The sequence below is a fragment of the Euphorbia lathyris genome, chromosome 4 (assembly GCF_963576675.1).
Source record: "Euphorbia lathyris chromosome 4, ddEupLath1.1, whole genome shotgun sequence".
Classification (NCBI taxonomy): Eukaryota; Viridiplantae; Streptophyta; class Magnoliopsida; order Malpighiales; family Euphorbiaceae; genus Euphorbia; species Euphorbia lathyris.
This window is the reverse complement of record NC_088913.1, coordinates 61,333,932-61,355,443: the sequence shown is the minus strand read 5'-3', so window position 1 is coordinate 61,355,443 and position 21,512 is coordinate 61,333,932. Positions and strand designations below refer to the sequence as shown.

The 21,512-nt window shown below is 35.1% G+C and overlaps 1 pseudogene; it reads left to right on the top strand.

The window, feature by feature from the left end:
- The first annotated feature begins 14,795 nt into the window (after positions 1–14,795).
- On the top strand, positions 14,796–15,615 carry LOC136226018 (large ribosomal subunit protein eL13z-like; annotated as a pseudogene).
- The last annotated feature ends 5,897 nt before the right edge of the window (positions 15,616–21,512 follow it).

The following is a 21,512-nucleotide window of genomic DNA, read 5'->3' as shown; positions in this document are numbered from 1 at the left end:
ATGAATTTATTTGAAACCTTTAGGACCTAATAGGAGAAGAGAGCCCCGGTGAAAAATATATGATAAATGATAATTAAAGGGTGAGGTATCTCTTTCATGTTCCAATTACATATATATATATATATATATATATATATATATATATATATATATATATATATATATATATATATATTTGTGTAAAATATTTTTCATCGAAATCCTTTCTCAGATCGGTGGGGAATACTCTGATTCCAAAATCAGTACAGTATTTCAAAATATTAAGAATAATGACAAAAGCTCTTTTAGGAATGAGTACACATACATAGAATATCTTGGGATTGAGGTATTTATATGGATTTCTGTAACTTTTAAGCATTGATGATGCTCTACTAGAACCATCATGCCATTAATGCTTCTTAACGGATATTGATTGCTTCTTAAGTTCGTCTGCTTCTGTCTTTAATGATAGTAACAATAATAACCCTTGAGTTCCCTTGAGACCGTTTCAGAAGGGATTTGAGGGCTGATGTATGTGGGAGGAGAATGGATGACGAGTCCTACCCATTCAACTCCTTCTCACACATCTCTTAAGATGGCGTACCCTACCCCCATGCCACGTGGCTGGGTAAATTTCATCAATGGTGTACAACATTTGCTCCATTTCACACTTTGGTATACAACCTTCAATTTGTCTCACTAATAGTACGAACTTATAGGTGACCTCTCACTTTGGTGTATAGTAGGTAAAAATGACCGGTCAATGTGAAGTCAACGTGCCATGTCAGCATTTTGACTGGTCAAAAAGTCAGAATTTGACCACCTATTATAAAATTACTTATATACCCTCTTCTTGCTCCTTCCCCTTTTCCATTTCTCTCTCTACCAAAAACAGAAATAATATTTGTCAAAGGAATTACAGGTGAACACTATTTTACTTGGACCAACAAAAATATTCTAAAATTAACTTTGAAAAAGTTGAAATTCTTCCCAACATCTATAGAATCCAATCCGTCAAAACCAGAAAGAACATACACACAAATGAAAAGAAGTAATAAATTAATCCCACAAAAATACAAACAATCACCCTAAATATGGCTGACCAAACCCAAAGCCTTTAATTTCATTCTTCAACCACAAAGTTCCCCATTAAAAATTAAAAAGAACTAGATTTTTTTCTGTTTGCATTTTCCGAAATTTGCAAAAAATGGAGACATTGATAAGATTCTAGAAGAAGCTAAAGATGAATTAGCATTAGCCGAATGTTGTAATGTATGAGAAGATAAGGATACAATTTGTACGGATGGATCGAATAAAGCGATATTAAAAGCACAAATTGTTCAGATATTGAATTAGTAAGTCAAGATGAAACTACAAGAGAGATGAATCTTCCTCTGTTGAAATGAAGCTGAGACAAAAAAAAAAGCTTTATTAGATTTTAGATGCATGGTTGAAGATGCAATTCTCGGAAATTAGATTCTTGAAACCCACAAATCATTAGATAATAATAATAATCGAAAGCAAAAACAAAGGTAAACAAAGAGAGATTTTCTTACGGGGAATCCTTTATTACCAAACAAATGCCATGAATCCACATATTTCATGCTCTTAATATTCTTCAAAGCCAGAGGTTTCAAAGTCGATGAAGCTTTTCAAAACCGGAGATTTGGTTGATAAATATTATTTCTGTTTTTGGTAGAGAGAGAAATAAGGTAGAGAGGGAGAGGAGTTAGACAGAGAAAAGGAAAGGGGAAGGAGGAAGGAGGAAGAAGTGGGTGTATAAGTACTTTTATAATAGGTGTTCAAATTTTGACTTTTTGACCGGTCAAAATGCTGACGTGGCGCGTTGACTTTCTGTTGACCGGTTATTTTTACCTGATATACACCAAAGTAGGAGGTCACCTATAAGTTCATATATATTAGTGAGACAGATTGAAGGTTGTACACCAAAGTGTGAAATAGAGCAAATGTTGTACACCATTGATGAAATTTACCCTCACGTGGCTTGATATAACGCTGGTGAGTCCTTCCTTACTCTTATTATTACGTTTTTGCCCCAAAGATAATATACAGAAGTTATCAGAAGCTCCCCTTAAAGTACCAAAAAGCCTTTTAGGGCTGCTTGTCTTCAAGGTGTGTCCTAAGCATTTAATGTTCTATCAGGCGCTGTTTTTCTGGCCACTTAGGTGTGGATATGTGGCCTAGATGACTCTGTTTTTCGAAGCATCGAGTGCCATTTCTTATAAAGGGTCACTCAGTCCTTGAGTGGCTTCTTCCTGTCACCTCACTTGCATTTTCTTTATGCTGGCGATGTTTCAGGACATTTCTTGTTTGAAGTCATTCCCTTCTCCTTGGAAGCTTTTTTTTTTTCGACTCCAAGCTATTTCATGTAAGTGCCCTCTTTCCAGTCTCCACAACTTCTATCTTATTGTACGTTTATAATATGAGTCAGAGTAATACTCGTGGCCAGAATGGTGAAGGTTGGAGCGAGTCTAGAACATTAAATTACACATAAAAAAATCTCATTTTCGTCGAAAGCTTGAAATTATACCAACTCATAAATATTTTGAGAGGTTAGTTGAGTACCAATTTAGTTGGGATGTTCGTAAGCTCATTTTCAACTAGCCTCCAACTTGTAATAAAAAAAATTAGAATGCGTATAAAACGGCCTCCAACTCTAAAAGGTCAGTAATTGTCTTGCTAGGATTACTAGCTCTCTTTGTATATATATCTCGGCATATAAGTTGCTTTCTTAAGTGAATTTATTTTTAATCATCATCAAGCATTTTGTGTTTAATTGCTTAACACTCTAGCACCTAATCAGTATATTTTTATTCATAGGCATAAGATCATTGAAAATGTGCTTCTGGCACATGAATTAGCGAACAAACTGCCACCCTGAAAAGGCTCAGAATAGTTGTGCTATTAAATTTGACCTTAGAAAGGCCCATGACATGACAGTGTGAGTTGGGATTTTTTTTTTTGGAGGAAGATCTGTTTGGGTTGTGTTGTCCTTTTCTGTTTGTTAAATGGGCTATGTATTGTGTTTGTTCTCATTCTTTGTTTTGACCATTAATGGGGTATGTATTGTTAAATGGCTATCTATGGTTTTCAAGCTTAAGCTATGGAATATTGCTGCTGCGGCAAATTTGAGTGCATGCTAATAATACTTAAAAGTTTAGTTTTGGGCAGTGGCGGAACTAGGACTTCGGATGATCCGGGGCTCAAACATATCAGTAAAAAAAAAATTCAAAATGTCAAAAAAAAAATCAAGATTAACTGTGCGGTTGACGGTAAATTTTCAAAGTCCAGCTTGTTAGGATTGGGCAAATTTTTTTTTAGCTTCCAACGCATTAAAATTGTAAAAATGTTATCATTTAATGAGGTTGAAATGAGTTGAACAAGAACCTCTCAAATAGAAATAAGCATCCTTAACAATCTCATCTACTTTTAAAAATTGAAATAATATTACATAAAGTCAATATAATTCTCTCCAAAATTGAAATGTTAGTGAGAGCGTTGTCCGAGAGTTGTCCTTATATCGCCTGAGAATTATTTGACAACTTTGGATGATGTTACCTTGCACATGCTTGGAATGTTATGTCTTCTTTTGAATGTTAAACAAGGGGGTCAACGATCAGGTTATTTTTTGGATTGTCTACTTTATTTCTACTGCACACACAAGCTCCTATCTCCTTGGTGTGGTTTTGTATCTTGCTGGCATGTTTTGAGGAGTACAAAAATATCCAAGGTACAGTTTTATGGGTAAATAAATTTATTAACGTGTTTAGCTCTTCTACTTCAAAAAAAAAAAAAAAAACATATTATAAGCTTTATTGTCTAAAGATGGCAACAGGTAGGATATCCGCGGGTAATGTTAATCCCAAACTTTTATCCGTTTATTTTTTTTTAATTATCTGTATCCGTTCTATTATCCTAACGGGTATATGTTTTGCATCATGTATCCGTCACATTTAATTCACGGGTACCCTTACCGGTTAAGAATAAATAAATAAAACAAAAAATATTACAAATTTAACAAAGTATTAATTTAATAAATTATTTATCTAAAAATTGAACAAATTGAACCTTAATCATTAAAAATAAAGTAGCTTAGTGTTATCACTTAATGGCCGAAGAACAAAAGGTTGGTGTTCAAATCTCACATCTTACATCTAAAACACAACAATATTTTTAATATATAAAATAGTTATGATGGGTAACGGGTACCCGCATATCCGTCCCATTACCCTCAAAGTTGTAAAAAACGCTAGGCACTAGTCGGGCGGACAGAGCCCTTAGGGATTAATCGGATTTGTATTTTTATATTTTTATTTGCTAATCAAAAAATTATTATATAAAATTCAATTAAAATATACATTATACTATCTAAAAATAATAATATAAAATTATTTAATATAGAAAAACATATATATTTGTAACATATATCTTTAAAAATGTGCAAACATCAATATTTCAACAACAATATCATTGAGGCAACTTAAAATTGATTTATAATAAACCAAAAAAACAAATTCACAATAAAAAATGCTTTTATTCATTCTCGCTTAGTCGGTATTTAGGCGGCGTCGAGGCAGCCTAGGCGGAGGCAATACGGCCAAAAATCACCTAGGAGTCAATAAAACGCATAGAGGGATTAATTGGAGAAAATCGCGGCGGATTCTCAATTTCGAGCGCCTAGACGGGGCCTAATCGGTCCAGACGGCCTTCGTTTCGAACAGTGATTACCCTAACATGCAATAGTTTTGATCCCATATCCGTCTCATATCCTTATATATAAGGTACGGGTAGTCCCATTAGGATAGTGACGGATACCTGCGGGTAGAGTACCCGTTACTATCCCTACTAATACTATTGCCATCCAAAATGACCATATGACTTTGTTTTTTGTCTTACCTTTTATCTTAGATATAATGGTTAAAAGTTAAAAAAAAAAAGATAGATAGAAAAACCAAAATGTTAATAGCATCCGTGACAAGAGATAAAGAACTTATAATAAGTTTTCTAAAATAAGGAGATTAAATCAGACTAATAAATTATGGGCAAAGTATAGAAAAAAAAAACTCGTGATTTACCTTATATGCAAATAGAGGTATGTGATTTAATAGTTTGTAAATAAATGTATGTAGTATGTTTTTTTTTTATATATATAAAACAAATATTTGAAATTACACTGTTAAATTCTCATAATAATCAAGTGCATTTAAAAAAAAATTGAAATTATATTTATAATATTGATAAAACACAGACCCTAAAATTAAATTGCAACTTTGTAAAATAAACTTTAATATCAAATTAGTAAAAACGTAAAATGTCCATCATATGATTTATTGTTTCCATTTAGGAAGTTGTTTTTTAGGAGCTTGTGTTTTATTGATATTTAAGAATGATTTTTTTAGAGAAAAATGTATTTGGTTATAGTCGGAACATAAATCTGTAATTGTAATACTTTGAACCCGTTTGGTTAACTCCTTTTCAATCTCCTTTTGCCTTTCACTATTAAACAATAGATAATAAGGTGTTTAGTTAGGAAAAAATACAACTACGATTTTTCTGTTTGACAAGGAAAAGGTTGCCTTTCACAAAAGCAGCATTGTGCTGCTTTTCCTAATCTACTTCTACGTTTGGCTTTTTTTATCTCTTAAATACTCTGAAAATACGTGAGAACAATCAATTACCCTGAAACTTCTTCCATTACCCGCCAAACTTTTTCTATTACCCACAATCGCTTCTTCCATTACCCGCCAAACCTTTTCTATTACCTACAATCAATTCCAGAACAATCAATTGCTAAGAAATTGATCTATTCTGTTTTCTTCTCTGCTCTCCGTTTTCTACAGTTTCTTCTCTCACAGCCGCAACATCAACTTAGAAATTAATCTATTGGGTTTTCTTCTCTGCTCTCCGTTTCTTCTCTCACGGCGGCAGCAGCAACTTGGAAATTGATCTATTGCGTTTTCTTCTCTGCTCTCCGTTTTCTACTGTTTCTTCTCTCACAGCCGCAACAACAACATTTTTTGAATTTTCTTTCAATTCAATCCATACTAATTAGAATAACAAATTATTGAGAGATCGTGAGGAAACTGGAGCAACTCAAATGAAAGTTTTGAGAGATCATATTGCTTTCATTCTATTTAGAGATAAAAATTGATCTTTTAAATGAATAAATACTATAAATTTTTTGGATTCAGATCCTCTCTAGTATTGGTGAAACATGAGAGGACTTGTTAGCGTGATCTTAGCCCTTTATTAAATTTTAATGGCTGAGATTTAAAATTAATTAATTAATCTTAAATTTTTAAAATTAAAATTAAATTTACAGCTCTCATGTTAACTTCCCCCACCTCCATAACAATTATCATCAATGGAGAACGATAAATATATATGTTCGACAATAAATAACAAGATTAATCTCAGTTTTTTTTTTTATCTGCTATAAATCAAATTACTAAATAGAACTATAATGGTTGTTTTTAGAATCCAATTGGTATTTTGATGTATTGAAGCTTTTAGAATTAAAATTCCCTAGAATTGAAGATGACAATGGTTGTCAATTGAGAAGAACAAATTTTCAGTGTTTGGAAGGAGAGAAGAACAGATTTTCGTTGTGATTCCTTAGGATTGCTGGTGAATTTTATCACTGTTCATACAGATCCATTAAGGAGAAGAAGAGGAGAGATACCAAAAGAGAAAGAATGATGAAACGGATGAGAGAGAATGGGGAAAAGGCAATATAAAATTCGGACTAAAGTAATGTTTCAATCCTAGCCCTTCGTACTATACGAAGGGCATGGATTGAACAACAAGATATCTCCTGTTTTAATCCAACTGTAGACAATTTGGATTCAAATTTTTTATAGTAATTTAAATTTTAATATATAGTACTTTATGGAAAAAAGGAAGTTATTTATAAATTATTATTTTTGTAATTTTTATTTAGTTATTTATATTATTTTTATAATTAATTTTATATATTTATTTAAAATATGTCCATATTAATCATTTTACATACTAACAGTAACAAGCAATCATAGTTTTACCAAACACTAATAATTAAATAGCAAACAGCAACAGCAAACAATAAACAACAGTTAAACCAAACGGGCCATTTGTTTTATAAATAAAACATATCATAGACCTTTATTTATAAACTTTTAAACCACAGTCATCTGTTTACAAATCAGACAAATCACATGTATCTTTTTCGTACTTTTCCAATAAATTATTTATCTTAATTTTATCCTTTTGTTAAGTACATTGCTATTGAAAGTCTTATTGCAAAGTGGGCTCCCTTGACTTAAATGTGTGGTGTGCTCAAAATGATGAATGTGTTTCACAATTATTTGTTTGATTGTGATCTTACTTGAAAAAATGACAACATTTATTTTGTCGGTTCTTTTTAAATATTTTTGTTATAAATTTGATTTATTTGAAAACGTTAAAAAAAATAAAATATAAATTATATAATATACTGATTTTGTCTACTATCGTACCTTTTATCAATAAATACTTTCAGTCAATAATAATTATTAGTTACATTCTAGCTATTTAATTTAAAATTTGAAAACATGATAAAAAAAAAAGAGAAAATTATAAAATTCAGTCAAATGGGAGACTAATTTACATATTTAACTTATTTACCCAACCTACTACATATCTAGACTATTTTTTTGGATTCTTTTCTGAAACATGGAGAAATGTCCATCAAGATTGGTCATATTGACTTTGAAATGATAATGTTATGATTTTAATGTTGTTGTTGTTGTTGCAATCTTGTTGTAAATTTTATTAATGTTATGATTTTAATGTCAGAATTACTATTGCTCCCTTGTTGTTATATATATTTCAGCATTCTCTGTAACAACAATTATAACAAACCGTTGTAGCTCTCCACTTGATAACTCTTCCACATTACGATCTATAACTGTCTTTACTCAACGGAAAAATATAAATCTAGAAAATACCTAATAGAAAACAACTAATTAACAGATGTAGAACTTAAACCTAAAATTAATCTGCAGTGTCTTAAAAATAAACTATATAGATATGATTATCCTCATGAATATAATATATAATTGTTATGGTGTTATTTTTTTAGATAGAGTTTGGTCTTTGTGATATAACTAGCTAGACATGAATTTTCACATGCACCTTAATGAGCAAATGAATTTGCTCATTCACCGTTAGATCTAGGCTTATTAAATCCAAACCTCTGGATGTTTTGAATCTCCACTTTAGGATTCTAATAAGTCTAGGTCAGTGGAAAATTTAAAAGACAAATTTATATATTATATAAAAAGAATATATTTAATTTCATTAAAACCCTACTTTATATGTTTATATATATTTACACATGAAAAATAATAAAAGATCAGAACCTATATTCTCTTTAAAACTAGTTGTAATCATATTAAACAAAATTTCGATAGACATCATTTTCATGGGGTTTAAAGGTTAGATTTATTAAACTCTCATCTATACTGTATATAATAGCGGAAGCATAGAGAAATAAAGAGAAGTGTTTTAGAGGCATTTTTGATGAGTTGTCAACGTAGTAAAAAATCAAGATTAAAAAGATTTAATTAATAAAAAATAACAGATTTATATTTATAATAAATTAGACAGTTATTAGCCCATTAATTAAAATAATAAAAGAAAGTAAGAGTTACGGGAAGATGAAAAAACACAAAGCAAATAAAATCCAAAAGTCACATATAAACTTCTATATAAAGCATGATAGATAGTATTCCGCCATTATATTCCTTGGTCATGATAGATAGTATAATATTTCTAAAGGTAATTATTCGATTTTTTTTCATATGTTGTAGTTATTTTGTTCTCAATTGTGTTGTTGTTTTATTTTTATTAAACAATAGTTCTATACATCTCGCTATCTTATCCATGTTTTTCTTTTTTATTTGTTTTTTTTTCAAACTGATATCTCCAATTGAAGTAACCCGATAGAAATAGAAGATGCATGGACAATTAAAATTGGGAAACACAAAAGTGTCAAAATTTACAAGAAATTCTTACGTTTCTCAAGGCAATTATTCGATTTTTTTATATGTTGTAGTTATTTTTATTCTCAATTGTGTTATTGTTTTATTTGTATTAAGTAATAGTTGTTATAATTTCATATTTCAGAGATGAAATTCCATTTATGTCGTTACCCAGGTTCCATACCTCTCGCTACCTTATCCATGTCTTTCTTTTTTATTTGTCTTTTTTTTTGAAACTGATATCTCCAATTAAAGAAACCCGATAGAAATAGAAAATGCATGGACAACTAAAATCGAAAAACACAAAAGTGTCAAAATTTACAAGAAATTCTTACGTTTCTCAAGGCAATTATTCGATTTTTTTTTCATATCTTGTAATTATTTTTGTTCTCAATTGTGTTATTGTTTTATTTTTATTAAACAATAGTTGTTATAATTTCATCTTTCAGAGATGAAATTTCATTTCTGTCGTTACCCAGGTTCCATACCTCTCGCTACCTTATCCATGTTTTCTTTTTTATTTGTCTTTTTTTTTCAAAATGACTAAAATAAAGATGTTGTATATTTGCATTCTTTTTTAGTATATTTTGCTAGGTGTTATCGTTTCGATTGTTAACTCTAACTAAATTTAGATTTTCGGTTTTATATGAACTCAATTTGTAGCTTTAATTGAAGTTAGATTAATTTTTCTAAATGGAAACCTATTGAAATCCACTCATTTTTTTTAGTTTGAGTTTATCTAACTGATATGGATTGTATTTTTTTTTATTTTTATGTATTTTGGTACAAATAGATATAAAGTTTCACATAACAGTTGTTCATTGAAGTTTGAGACATTTGAATAAAATATTAAAAAGATATTGAAATATTACTTACAAGGAAGTTTATTTCAATTATAAATTATGTTATATTATTATTATTATGTTATATTATTATTATTATTATCAAGAAGCTATTTTTTCCAGTTCTCTAGACAACGAGATTGTAAGCGTCTAATGCACTTGATAAGATGTTTATTCTTGAATAATTTGGATTATGCTAGATACGAATTCAAAATGAAGGTAAATAAAAATAAATTTTGATGCTCAAAATCCTAAAAATGAACATTAATTATGAGATATTGAGATAATTGATTTTGCAACATTGGCTTATATAGTTTCAAACTATTATATTATGGTTTGTACAAAATTGTTAGTATTTCAAGAGTTTTTAACATATGAAAATGAAATATGGTCATAGGACAAGCTGTTGGAAAATATTAATTAAAAAAATATTATTATTTGAATCTCTTCAAATTCTCAAATATTGCGCATAATGATTCTAATTAATAGAATTAAGTTCACATATTAATTATAAAACGTTTTTTTTGTACTAAGTAGACTTAATACTTCATTAAGAAAAAATAAATTTTTTAATTAATGGGCAAAAAATATTTTCACTCTCCTCTTTATATGCTTATATCGTGACATTCTCTCTTATTTTCAAAAAAAAAAAAAATGAGAGGAAGATAGTGTTGGTCCCTTATAACGTAACAAGTTAGTTCCAAGGGGGGGATAGGAACTATTTTAAAATTTTGGTACGTTAAGGCTGACTTCTTTTTAAATGAAAAGGATTACACAACGCGCTGAGTGAATTTAAGACACTAGCTTAGTCAACTTGTGACTAAGTCAGCTTCTTTCCTTGAGTCAAGAGATAGCACTTGAGTCTATTCCTGAACTCAGATACTCAATGCACACAACTCAGCGTAACCTCTTTACTTAGTCAGTTTTCGAGCAAGCAAAATATATCAAAGGAGTTTAAAGGTTAGAAAGATATTACTCAGCAGATTTATCCAGGTTCGGCCTCTATGCCTATGTCCTGTCCCCGGAACACGTTCCAAGCTTTCGAATTCTCTACTGAGCTCTTTAAAGGTAGAGAACCAAACCTTTTACAACTAGAAGCTGAGTATAACAAGAGTACCTTCCTCTATACCTCTACTCACTCCCATTCTACCACTGAGTACTATAACCGAGTACTCATCGTCTCCTTTCTATACTTCTAGAAATGATAATGAGATTGTCCTAAACAACAATTGCTAAGACACTTTAGATAATTGGAAATCACTCTAGACTTTTATACAATGATATGAAAATTGGTGTAAGGTATTTGCTTTGCTTTTTCTCACAGAATCTTCGAGTATAAAATTGGTCAGCGTTTTGACAACTTGAAGTTCTGTGTTGATTGAAGCATATGGATGGCCTTTATATAGTGACACTTGAGGCACCTGATCATTTCGAATTTCGAAATAACCGTTGGAGGGAAACGGCTTCCTGTCATTGTCACTCTGGGCGTGCTCAGCGTCGTTGGCCAATAGAATTCTTGCATCTTCCACTAATATAGAAATGACTTTTAGCTACGCCTTATTAGCCACGGTTTTATTATTAACCGTAGCTAAAGGTCATTGGAGTCGGTTGTTTGAAACAACCGACCCTAATGATATCTTATTGGCCATGGTCAATATACAAAACCGACCTTAATGACCTTCATTTTTACTTCTGCGTTTAAATAAGAGTTATTAGCGTCGGGTTTGTACTTGACCGTGGCTAATAAATCATCATTAGAGTCGGTTTTCAAACAACCGACTCCAATGAGTTATTATTAGGGTCGGCCGTTTACATAGCCGACCCTAATATCCTTTTTCCTTTTTTTTTTTCCAAATTCACAGATCTAAGAAATTCGCCTGTTTAGAATTCTCAAACCTAAGAAGACCTCTTTTCCTGATTCCTATACCTCTAAGAAAGGTCTTCATCTCAAAATCTTTGTACCAAGGTCTCACCATTCCAAGAGTTTTACTCTTCTAAAACTCAGTGAGCGGCTCAAAGTTGTGTCAATAGTCCAAGCGGTTATTTTAGACGAAAGCATAATCCCGGGATTCAAGAAGACGACACTAAATTTTCACAGGTTTGAAACATAATTTTTTATGGTTTCTTGTTGAAAGTAAGATACATAATCTAATTGTAGTAATGTGGTTTTCCTTCTTATATCTCGTAGGTGTGCAGCTTGTGTAGCAGCCCTAAGAAATCTCGAAGGTGTGCAGCCGCACGTGTGGCTGTTGTTAAACTTGAAGAGAAGGCCTTAGACCTCAGACCCAGATTGATTATCTGCGGTGGTATTATGCTAGGTTTAAGTCAGTTGCAGATAAATGCGGTGCACTCTTGCTTTGTGATATGGCTCACATTAGTAGTCTTGTTGCTGCTAAGGTATATACATACTTTTGTTTATGTTTGATGGTTTCTCGTTTTGGATCTCTGCTTTTTACTTGCGTGTGATTGAATTGTTACTAGATCTGATTTTGTTCTTACTTCCATATTCTTACATCTGTAGTCATGGATAAACTCTGTCTATAGCGTCCCAGGTTTCTTTTGCTCATCCCAATGGCAAGAATGAAAGCATATGCTTGATTTCGTTATCGATTTCACATTGTGTTTTGAATTGAACTCCTTGGAATGCCCTATCTGACTCGAAAGGAATCACCTTAAAAGACAACAATTTCTTTTGTGAATCAATTTTTTTAACATATTTGTATATATTTCTTATGTGCATACATTTTTTTGGTATATGCTTTCCATTTTTTGTTAGTGATATTTTTAGCCGTCAAAATGCTCTTTAGCGTTACCATTTGCACTATTTGACAGGGTTGAGATTAATTGCCCATTCTCTATGAACGGATCAGGATACATGTATATACTCTTGATCTGAATATTAGTTCTTAATTTCGAAATGTTCCTTTGAATCTTGTGGATAACAGTCCACTCTCTGTAATTAAGAGAACAATTACCTCTAGAGTTATCACCGAGCATCATGGAATCCGGATCCGGCCGTGGCCTCATCCTAACACCGCCGAGGTTATGAGAGCGCACTAGATAATCGGGAGGGTGCAGAGAAAACAGAGGATTCAGTTTGTAGTGCAGACTCCTAAGACTATTATCGCAATCACACCGACTTATGCTGCATTTGACCGGTGTTATGCACTCACTGATGCTTGTCCCTTACGACCTTATTTGGATCGTGGTGGAAGCCGGTGGCGTACTAATGAAACTGCATCCATCATCGTAAAATCGACACTCAAGACTATCCATATTAGATTTAAAGAGAGAATGTCGAATTCCTGGGAGGGACGCCATAAATTGGAGGCCAAAATGCGGCTTGCTGCTTTTAGGTAACACTTCTTTTCTTTTTTGCTTGATTAGTTCGATGCTTAGATGTGGCCTTTTGCTTCTCCGTCTAGTATTTTAAATGTTAAAGTGAAGTCAATTTTAAGTCAGCGAATTTTAAATTGAATCACAGAGAAGTAGGGAATCATACTGTTTTACTTTGTGAGAGAGAAGAAGCTAGATGGGGTAGTGTTGTTTGTTGATGATAGTAATATGCATAGCTATTTGATGAGATCCAGAATGTGAAGTGGTTTGGTGCTATTTCTATTGATATTCTAGCTCATTCAGGTGGTGCTGATGAAACATCATTGCCTATGGCTGAGAAGAGCACTTCAATGCCTGTTCAGGGGCCAACTTATAATGCATCTGATAGCTTGGTTGGTTGGCATACCTTTGATTCACTTCGATATGAAGGGAAGAGTGCAATTTGATTGATGATAGGGCAATTGTGTTGCCTCAGAAGCTTAAGTGGGCTGGATTTGTGTGGAATTCAAGGTAGTGGAAGGAAGCTGAAGATAAGCCTGACTGGATGTTTGATTTTGATTTTGTTGATGAGAATATAGAAAGTCCTCTGTCTCTTTTGAAGGATCCTTCAATGGTGGAGCCTTTAGGAAGCTGTGAGCGGCAAGTTATGCTTTGGTGGCTCCGTGTTGAAGCCCGAAGTGATAGCAAATTTCCTCTTGGGTATGTTTTTCATCCTTCACCTTTACTACTATTCTAGTGTTCTTATGGTACAATTTTGATCTATGAAAATCATTTGATTTTATTTACATTGTCATTGCATATTTGATTGTCCATTACATTTTATTTATAGGAATTGATGGATTTTTGGGTTCTAGAAAGTTGCACATGATTACCTTTGAGTGAACCTAACATCGTGGTGGTATTTTGGGTTTAAAACAATATGAACCAGACATAGTTTATAACATCAGAGGTATATCAGGTATAATGTAGGTGAAAGAAGAAAATCATAGCAAAAATTTCATATAGCACTTATGTCTTCTTAGACAGAACTTAATAATTAGAGCTTTTCGTTTATCTACTTATGGGAGTATTGAGTACAATCATAAATTATGACATGGAATATACATGACTTTTAGGCTTGTGACTGCTATCAGACTCAGATATGGTAAGCAATCTGGAACAGAAAAGGAAAGAAACAACAAGATATAAGCAGTTCATATATCAATTTAATCTGTGTTGAAAGTTTATCATTGTCCTTGTTAGCTAACTCTATTCATAAACCACTAATTTTTTATGTCTTTCTTCAAACAGTAGTTGTTGCAAAGAAACCTTGCTGTACCATCTAATGATAGATCTGATATTATTAGTTATTTTTGTTGTAAGAATAACAACTCCCTAATTAATGCTTACGAATTTTGTACTGTTGCATGCTTTAATTGAGTACTTAGGAATCATTTAAATCTTATGTTCCTTATATACTACTTATGTGCTGCTTGCATATGCTTTAATTATTCTTATTTTGAGAAAACATTAAGTATCAAATTTCAAGATCCTTACTTGAAAACTGTTGCAGCTTTTTAGATATCTAATGTAATATACAATTGCACAGGCTTGATGAGAGAACTAAGTGTATGATCGCAAATTATGTCAAGACATGGTGAAGCATAACAATGTTATTCCTAATGGCACTTGAAAAAGCACTGGCAAAATTATGTCAAGACATGGTTTAACCAACCCGCTAGGAAAACAAGGAGACGGGTGGCTCGTCAAAAGAAACCTGTGAAGATCTTCCCTAGACCAACTGCAGGACCTCTTCGCCCAATTGTTCATGGACAGACATTGAAGTACAATATGAAATTGAGGGCTAGTAGAGGGTTTACACTTGAAGAACTCAAGGCTGCTGGAATTCCAAAGAAACTTGCCCCTACAATTGGCATATCTGTTGACCATAGAAGGAAAAACAGATCTTTGGAGGGACTTCAATCCAACGTTCAGAGATTGAAGACATACAAGGCCAAACTGGCTGTCTTCCCAAGGTATGCTCGCAAGTCTAAGGCTGGGGATTCTGCCCCTGAGGAGTTGGCAATAGCAACTCAAGTGCAAGGAGAATTCATACCAATTGTGCGTGAGAAACCATATCTGTGGAGCTTGTTAAGGTGGTTGAGGAGATGAAGTCATTCAGGGCATACAACAAACTTCGATTAGAGTGGACAAATGCACGCCATGTTGGTGTTAGGATGAGAAGAGCTGCAGAGGCCGAGAAGGAAGAGAAGAAGTAGGAACATTGACCTTGTTGGTCAGGCTTCAGAGTTGATAGGACAGCTTTTTTTGTAGTGTTTGTTGGATTCTGTTTTAATTTTTTCTATGGAATAGAATATTGTTGGACCCTTCAATTTGTTTTTGTTTTTCTGGATATTGACTAAATTGATTTTGAGCTTTATGGAAAAAGTAATACAATAGGATCAATCTCGATTACAGTAAATGACTTAGGGTAACTAATCTCGTTTACCATTAATTACAGTAATACAGTAGGAAAAAATAGAGGAGATTCAATTTGTACCTACTGCTATAAAATTTCTAAAAACAATAATATTAAGGTCGGTTGTTACGAACAACAGACTCTAAAGTTATTATCTTTAGCCATGATTGTTACAATAACTGACTCTAATGATCAGAGCATTAGAGTCGGTTGTTACAAACAATCGTGACTAAAGACCCTTTTAGCCACGATTATTTGAAACAACCGTGGTCAAAACAGAGGGCATTAGAGTCGGTTATACGTAAAAACCGACTCTAATGCCTCTTTGGCCACGGTCAACCAACCGTGGCTAAAGACACCAAGTATTTACCACGCCTCTTTTGGCCACGGTCGAATAACCGTGACTAATGATGGTAAACGACCGTGACCATAGGTCATTTCTGTACTAGTGTTCTGTCTTCGTCAGTCTTCGGCAGAATGTTTCGACATTTAAGGAAAAGTCCACGAGACAGCTTTCTGCGCCTTCTGATCTTTTCCTAAAGTAGAAATACTTTGTCTGGAAATTGAACATTCTCTGCCGCTGTCCAGACTGCTTTGTCGTCCAACTCAGCAGCTTCATCTTGAAGCTTTTGCCACGAAGGCTTCTCGATCCTTCTCTCGCTGAGTCGTCGTTTTGGTTGATATGGCTTCGTTTTGAACTTCTAAGCTGAATGGTGTTGATGTGTTGACTTGGGCTTGACTTCCACTTTATGGGCCTTTGGGCTTTTTTAATCTCAATGTCTTATACACAAATAAACTCAACATTGAACAAATACATTAGTGTAAATAAATCAAAGCATTATAAATTTAATGTGTTAGAATATTTTTATCATAACTCAAATAATTTTGTCAAATCAAAATCACGTGGAAAGGTGTTTCAACAAACTCCCCCATTTTGATGTTGGCAAAAATATTCAGTCAAAGAACTCAGTGTTGAGCTCCCCCATGATAGTTGACCTATTTTATCAAATAACTCCCCCGTAAGGGTTGAGCTACTGACTTAGTTTTACTTTAAACATTTCAAGTTTTAATTGAGTAAGTCTAAGGTCAGTTTTCAGAGATAGGTCAGCTCATGGAACATATTCTATATCACTCAGTTTTACGCGGAAGGTTTAAATATCAGAGGGCGCTGAGTAAAATTTGTTCAATGAGTTTTAGTTAAGTGGACATATAAGAAGTGGTCAACATGCATGATCAACACAGCAAACATATCATCAATTGATATAGACAGTAAAGCACAGTTGATTTAATGAAGATGCGTTTTAACAAATTATATCAAACACTTAAGTAGGCATCGCATAAGAGTAGTCAGTGTGAAATGATAAAGATGCATATAATTTGTTTCAAGTTTAAAGTCAGCACAATACAACAAGAACACAAATACTAGGGTTCAAAAAACAAAGGCTATTCTAGACCACTACAAGTTAAGTTATTTTTGTTTGCCCTTGCCCTTGTGTTGCTGACTGACTGATGCTTGCTGAGTTCTTGGGGCTTGGTCTTTCTCCCCCGTTTTGCCATCATCAGTTTTGGGAATAAAGATTGAGTCATTGGCAGCTTGAGTAAGACGCTGAGAAAATGCCTTCAGCTTCTTCGTGCTTTCATTTATTCCGTCGAAGATTGGAACGCCATCATCGATAATGCTTCGAGGAATACCAATAGACGCAGCACTCAGCATGCTTAAAACAGCGACTTGAGACTTACCGATCCAGTGCATGTTGTCAGTGAGTATTGCAAAAGCTTGATGAAACATTTTGAGCAGAGATGAATCATAATACTCACGTTGACCCTGGATTTTGCGCACATCGTTGTAGATTGCTCGAGAATACTTCAGAATTTCGTTCGTTTTAAGCTCGTCAGTGGCCATCTCTTGCCTATTTAAGTTCAGCAGACGCACAGCCTCAGAAATTTGCTCAATGCAGCATTGGGAGGAAGTGGAAAGCTGATGATTTGTTTTCTCTTGCTCAGTGTGAAGTTGGCAAAAGAGATGTTGGACTTCGGCAGAAGTGACATATGCTGAGTTCGCAGCTGACAGTTTATGAAACTCCTGTTGTAGAGAATTCATATGGTTTACAATGGTCAGCTGGAGTTCTGCCAGTTTCAGTATTGAGTCCTACCGGGGCTGTTGAGATTGCAGTGTAGTGATAACACTCAGAAGGTCCTTCATACCTTTGATCTCGGTGAGAAGCTGAGTGATGGAGGAGAATGAAGTTGTCTCAACCGAACTGGATTCAGCGGCATTGGTACTTGATTTTTGGAGGTCCTGGATGAGAGACTCAGAGGCAATGTTGTAATTAAAGGATCCATCCAGTGTTGGCCCAGATGCCGGAAGTGGAGTAGAACCGAATAGGGGCAATGTTTGGTTCTGCTCGACATTGGTTGGCCCAGCATTGTCAGTTGAGGCTGACTGAAGCTGATTCTGCACATTTACTTAGGGAAGTGGAGGATCAACAGAAGGAGTTCCTTGCACGGTGTCAGGCTGAAGCTGACTTGGTGATGGAATTTGAAGAAGATCAGCATCCACCTGGGCAGGAAATTCCTTATCTTGCTCAACAGTTTGAGGAGCGGAATCTTCAAGCAATTGCTCGGCATTGCTTGGATTGGTGGAGGCATTTAAGTCGGCATGTTCCTTTGGAGAAACAGAGGCTTGATTTTCTAAGTGCCCTGGGTCAGACTCAGGAGGGTTGGAGAAGTATTTGAGATGTACCTCAGTTAGGTCAGTGATTTCATCTCTAAGTGGGGAGTCTCCTATTAGGTCAATGACCGGTTTTCTAACGGCGCTCTTCTTTCTGAGTCGTTTAAGCTTTGGAGGAGTGGGGTCACAAGGAATGGACTCAATAGAGTCATGAGGTGAGGTTTCCCGTTGAACAACAGGAGTAACTACTGGGTGCTCAGTTTCTTCTTCTTCTACTAACTCAGTGTAGATTGGTTCAAGCTGTTCATCCTCAGCTGTTTCTTCAGTGTCATTCTGACCACTTTGTTCCTCGTCAGACTCATCATCCAGTTCTTCTTCTTCTTCAAACTGGTCATCCAATTCTTCCTCATCAAGCTGACCACCTAATTGGTCTTGATCTTGTTCTTCCTCAACTTGTTGCTCAGCGTCAATTCCTTGACTCTGTGCATAGTGTGAGTTAGGAGGAACAACGATATCTGTCGGCATGGCCTCAATGGGTCTTAACTCAAAATTGAGCTTCTTCTTCTTTCTTAATGGTTGGTCAGCAACCTCTCTTTCTTCGATCTCAGGCTCAACTTGCCTAGGTCTTTTCTCAGCTGATCTAGATCCACCCGGACCTTGCTGAGTTTGCGTTGTTCCTTTACATACAACTTTGATCCTCTTTGGGGTAGAGGCAGCTCCTTTAGACGTGCTGTGCACAGCTTTTCTCTTCCTTTGAGTTCTGCCCTTTTTGGTCACAGTTCCCTCAGCGTTTTCCCCTTCAGCATTCTGGACAGCTCCTCCTTTGCCTTCCTTTACCACAATGGGTAGGTCATGGGCCAAACCAAATAAGGCAGCAGCCATAATTTCGGTTCCCTGAACTCGAATTTCTGGAACTGTGTCCACCTTGTGATCCTGGAGGATTCACGTGATGAAGGAGCCCAGCCTAAGGGTTCCAGTACTTCGTAGAAATCCACCGATAATGAAGATAGGCATATTAATCGGCGTGTAGGTCAGCATGTGCCATATGAAGCACTGCTCGAAGTTAGTTGCTGAGTTGGTGCAGTTGATTTTGGGGTAGAGGAAATTTGTCAGTATGTAATGGGCCATCTTTTGATGCTGACCCATGGAGGTGCTTGAAATGTCACCTACATGACCCTCAGGTTTGCAGAAGGTCTTAACGTAGTCTGTCTTGTCATGATCACCTGACTTACGAAGTATAGCTCCTTCGTTTTTTAATTTGAACAGTGAGGCAAGGTACGTTGGGTTGATGGAGATGTTCTTTCCTCGAACATTAGTTGCTAGATAGTTCCTGTTGTCATTTGCGACTCTCAGGTTGGCGTAGAATTCACGTACCAACTCAGGGTAAGTGGGATCCCGAACTGAGAACAGCTCGGTCCAGCCATTGTTCTTGATCCATTCACAGAAAGGTTGCTCGGCCTCCACAAACCCTTTTGAGAACCACCGGGATTGGTCAATCTTCCACCCCCGCACACTCTCGAAGACTTTAGAGTAGGTGCGTTGTACGACTTTCTTACCCTTATCCTTTTGCTGATGTTTCCCTTTGGAAGCAGTGGTTTGGACAGCTTGAGCTTTCTTGCTCGGCGTAGTAGCTCCAGCGGGATTGCGCTGAGTAGGAGACGTGGGATTGTCATCGGAGCGGTTTTGGGAAACACCGGCACCGGAGATGTTTAGAGAAACTCTTGTCATATTCTCAGAGAAGTGTTAGGAATTTTGGGAATTTTGAGAGAGAGAGAGTATAAATGACAAAGATTTCTAAGCGTAAAGAATTAAGAGTGGGAATTCATCCACTATTTATAGCGATGTTGAGTTAATCCAAGGCGTTGGGTTGTTCGTTTTTCCTCGAGATTCTCAAACGACAAGGATTCTGGCATTTATGACATATACGGCGCGTGTGTTTTCTAATTATAGCCTATACGTCATCCTAGGTGGCTATTCAATTCGCGTGCCTTACATTAAAGTTTTCAACGGCTCTTTACTCAGTGTTAGGAATTCCAAGCGTTTAAGATTTTGAGTAGTCAGTGTTATGCAAAGGAATAGATATAATGCGTAGAAGCTCAGCTTGTGGTGAATACTCAGCATATATATATTTATCTACTCAGCATGCAATATCACAAATCATTCATCATGGAAATTCACTCAGCATGCATACCACACTTGGAATTTATTGAAGAGGATTAAACATACCAATGGCTTCTCTAAGTATGTTGAATTGCTCACGAGCCAGTGGCTTTATGAAGATATCAGCAAGCTGCTCATCCGTTGGGACATAGGTCAGCTTGATCTCACCTTTGAGTACATGGTCTCTAATGAAGTGATGTCTGATGCTGACATGCTTCATCCTGCTGTGCTGGATTGGGTTCTTTGATAGATCAATTGCACTTTTGTTGTCACATTTGACTTCAATTGTTTTAGTCTGAACACCATAATCTTCAAGCTGTTGCTTAATCCATAGGACTTGAGCAACACAGCTTCCAGCAGCAATGTACTCAGCTTCAGTGGTTGACAGGGCTACCGACGCCTACTTCTTGCTGAACCAGGACACAAGATAGCTCCCAAGGAAGTGGCATCCTCCTGAGGTGCTTTTTCGTTCAAGCTTGTCTCGTCCGTAGTCAGCGTCAGTGTATCCAAGAAGTGTGAAATCTGAAGTGTTGGGATACCATAAACCTGCATTCACTGAGCCTTGCAAATATCTAAGGATTCTTTTTACAGCTATGCAATGAGATTCCTTAGGGTTAGATTGATATCTAGCACAATAACATACTGAGAACTGAATGTCCGGTCTACTCGCTGTTAAGTAAAGTAGAGAGCCTATCATACCTCGATACAATCTGCTGTCTACCGACTTACCATTCTCATCAACGTAGAGGACAGTGTCAGTGCCCATTGGAGTAGATATTGGCTTGCAATTTTGAAGTTCATATTTCTTCAATATCTCCTTTGCGTACTTAGTTTGACTTATGAAGATGCCATTTTTCCCTTGTTTGATTTGAAGTCCAAGGAAGAAGTTGAGTTCTCCCATCATTGACATTTCAAACTCAGTTTGCATCTGCTTGCTAAATTCCTTGCACATTGACTCGTTAGTGGCACCAAAAATAATGTCATCCACATAAATCTGAGCCAGCAGGGTATCTTTACCATTCCTCTTAATGAATAAGGTTGTATCA